Source organism: Arachis stenosperma, chromosome 6, assembly GCF_014773155.1.
Source record: "Arachis stenosperma cultivar V10309 chromosome 6, arast.V10309.gnm1.PFL2, whole genome shotgun sequence".
Lineage (NCBI taxonomy): Eukaryota > Viridiplantae > Streptophyta > Magnoliopsida > Fabales > Fabaceae > Arachis > Arachis stenosperma.
In genome coordinates this window covers 54,949,034-54,952,836 of record NC_080382.1, presented here as the reverse complement: position 1 = coordinate 54,952,836, position 3,803 = coordinate 54,949,034, and the positions used below count along the sequence as shown (strand labels likewise).

Sequence of the window (3,803 nt, the reverse complement as noted above, 5' to 3'; positions counted from 1 at the left end):
GTATGTTAGTGGATCACCGTTGTCAATAGCTACCAGCCGTCCTCTCAGTGAAAAGGGTCCATGTACATGGCTAATCATCTGTTGGTTCTCACTTGTGTTGGAATAGGATCCAGTGATCCTTTTGCGTCTGTCACTACGCCCAACGTTCGTGAGTTTGAAGCTCGTCACAGACATCCCCTCCCAGATCCTACTCGAAATACCACAGACAAGGTTTAGACTTTTTGGATCTCAGGAATGCTGCCAATTGGTTCTAGCTTATACCACGAAGACGCTGGAGTCACGGATTGAACGCTTGATAAACCATTATTTTATGATTTATATTGTGTTTAATTGTGTGGTTTTATCAAGTCTTCACCGACTTATTCATATGACTTGCATGTATTTACAATTCCTTCCTAAAAATATTCTATGATTGAAAACTTGCTTCCCAAAGATCTTTTGACTGTATATTTTTATTCTCCTTTATACCATTCGATGCTGTGATCTGTGTGTTAAGTGTTTCAGGCTTCATAGGGTAGGAATGGCTTAGAGAATGGAGAGGAAGCATGCAAAAATGGAAGGAACACAAGAAATTAAGGAGATGACCAGTGAGAAGTGACGCGGGCGCATGGCTCATGCGACCGCGCGAAATGGAGAAATTCACAGCGACGCGAACGCGCACCTGACGCGAACGTGTGGATTGAAAGCTGCACAATTGACGCGAATGCGTGGATGACACGCACGCGTGGCATGGAAAATGCTGAGTGACACGAACGCGTGGACGATGCAGCCGCGTGACGCGCACGATCTGCAGAATTTTAATCCAGTTTTTGGCCCAGAAACACAGATTAGAGCCAGAAAACATGCAGAGACAAGAGACAACATTCATTCCAGACAATTCTTGGTTTTTAGATCTGATTTTACTCCTCTTCTAGGTTTTCTCTCTACACATTCATAGTTCTTAGGAATTGATTTTTATTGCTTTTTGGCTTGGGATATTGAGAAGAGTTGTTACCTCCGCAAGATTTCATCACTCTAGTTTGTTCTCTTTACTTGTTGCTTACTTTTTCGTATCCTTAATTAATTCAGAGTTACAATTGGATTATTTTTAGAATTTATTAATACAAGAACCATTTTTATTTTTAATTGATCTTTTTTACTATTGTCTATCATGTCTTCCCTTATTCCTTATTTTTATTTTGTGAATTTTACATCCATTATGAGTGAGTAGTTCCCTAACTTGAATGGGAGTTGATTAAAAGGAGACCCTTGAGTTGGAATGCTCAAGAGTAAAATTGTAATTGGGTTTATTGTTGGATGGCTCTCTAGTCACTGACACTAATCCTTTCCAAGGGAGAGGATTAGAACTTGTGAATAGAAAAAGACTTCCAACTTACTTGACTCTCCTTTACCTAGTAAAGGATAACTAAGTAGAACAACCTTCAATTATCAATTGATCTTGGGAAAACTCCAACAAGGATAGAACTTCCGATTAATCCACTCACGGTCAAGATTTTTATTTAAATTACATCAATTCTCTAATTTAATTGCCCATTTATCAACTCAAAACCATTTTGGAAAACCTCTGATTAATAAGATAGCACATCTTCCTGCAACTCGTTGGGAGACGACCTGGGATTCATACTCCCAGTATTTTAATTCTGATTTTTGTGACAACCTTTCTAAATTGATAAGCAGATTTTTGTTGGTTAAGAACTGTACTTGCAACGTATCACTCATATTAATTTCTTAATCTGCCAATTTCTGCCATGTCATTTTTGGCGCCGTTGCTGGGGAGTTGCAATAGTGTGCTAATTTATTGATTGGAATTTATTTATTTGCATTTTATTTTGTTTTTGTTATCATGAGCTATATGTCTCTTCCACTGAATGACTCGTTCATTGCCTGATTCGAGCTTAGCCGCTTTTGATCCCGAAATCGAAAGAACTATTTCACGTATTAGCCGAGCTCGACGTCGGCTAGCCTCTGAGGGTGGTGAAGTGATTAACGTCAATTCACCAGTCTCATCCGAGACCGAATCTGAACCGCCATTTGAGGAAGAAATAAGCTCTTCTACTACTGATTCAATTGATTCACATGCAAATAATATGGCAGCACCTAGGAGAATCACTATCCAGGAAGCTAGAGCCCCAGATTTCACACTGCAGCCGTCTCAAGTGCATCACCCAGCGGTGGCTGTGGATTTTGAAATAAAGACTGCACTACTCAACTTGATGCCCAAGTTTCATGGCTTACCTGCTCAAGAGCCTATCAAGCACCTTAGGGACTTCCAGACAGCTTGTTCTACTATTAAGCGTGATGGTGCTGAAGAAACTGCTATTCTGTTTAAAGCCTTCCCATTCTCTCTTGAGGGAAAGGCAAGAGAGTGGTACTACACTCAACTCGGAGCAACTGTTTCTAACTGGGATACGCTTAGAAGAGAATTTTTGGAGAAATTCTTTCCAGCTGAGGTTACCGATAAACTGAGGAAAGACATTTCCATGATTGTTCAGGATGAATATGAGACTCTCTACGAATATTGGGAGCGCTTCAATAATTTTCTGGAAGCATGTCCCCACCATATGATTGACAAGATAGTGTTGCTCGGCTACTTTACACAAGGCATGAAGCCTCAAGATAAGGCCACATTGGAAGGTGCTAGCAATGGGTCTATGAAAAAGTACAAGACTACTGATGAGGCATGGCAATTGATCAGCGACTTAGCTGAATCTACTAGGAATCACAGGCAGAAACAAAGTCGATCAAGAACTGTTGCAGAGGTATCCTCTAGTAAAGAGACTGCTGCTCTAACTCAGAGCATATGTGAAATGACCAACTTACTGAAGCAGATGCAATTGAGTTAACAACAAGCTTAGCAAGCTCAGCCTTCTCCACCACAGCAAAACCAACAGTTGGTTCCACAAAGAGTATGTGGGATCTGTGCTGATTATAGTCATTATACTGATTAATGCCCGCAACTCCAGCAGGATACAATCAAAGTGGCAGCTACAATCAAGGTGCTAATGAAACTGCTATTCTGTTTAAAATGAGGGTTCGTCCAGTTAGAGAGATAATTCTAACCAGGGTTGGAGGGACAATCATAACAGAGAAGGCAGAGATAACAATGGAAACCAGAGGTAGAATAACAGTAACAACACCATACAGCAGAGTCAAAATCAGGCCTATAGCACACCTCAGTTAAGGCAGCCTCAAGCATCTCAGCAGACCCCTCAGCTCAATTATCCCTATTCATCTTTTAATGATGAGTTATTACACTCTATTGATCGGAGACAGTAGGCCATGGAAAACAACCTTACTTCTACTCTAAATGGTCTGAACTCTACCTTGCAAGCTCTTATCTCACAGATTAGATCACTAAATAACTATACCAATCAACCTTCGAGCTCCAGTGGACTTCCTTCTCAACCCTTACCTAATCCCAAGGGTGGCATCAATGGCATCACTCTGAGATCCGGAACCACATTACAAGAGAGGCACCAAGAGGATCCAGGTCCACCAGAACATACCCCATCTGAAGATGCAGTGGAAGTGGAAGATGCTGAAGTGGAAGAGGACATACATGACATAGTTGAAAAAGAGGAAACTCAACCATAGGGTAAAGCAACAAAGGATGTTGAAGCTGCAAATAATGCCCGTCCTATCCCCTTTCCACAACTCACAAGGAAGCCCAGGAAGCAGATGGAACTTGACCCCAAAATGGTAGAAATATTAAAAAAGGTTGAGGTAACTGTTCCCCTTTTTGATGTCATTCAACAGGTACCTAAATATGCAAAATTTCTAAAGGATTTATGTATACATAAGGA

General features: G+C 40.8%; 1 non-coding gene across 1 annotated transcript; it reads right to left on the bottom strand.

Annotated features, from left to right (window-relative positions):
* Positions 1 to 2,459: 2,459 nt before the first annotated feature.
* On the bottom strand, positions 2,460 to 2,567 carry LOC130937479 (small nucleolar RNA R71). The gene has a single exon (XR_009068698.1). It is a non-coding gene; the product is annotated as a small nucleolar RNA R71 (small nucleolar RNA).
* Positions 2,568 to 3,803: the final 1,236 nt, after the last annotated feature.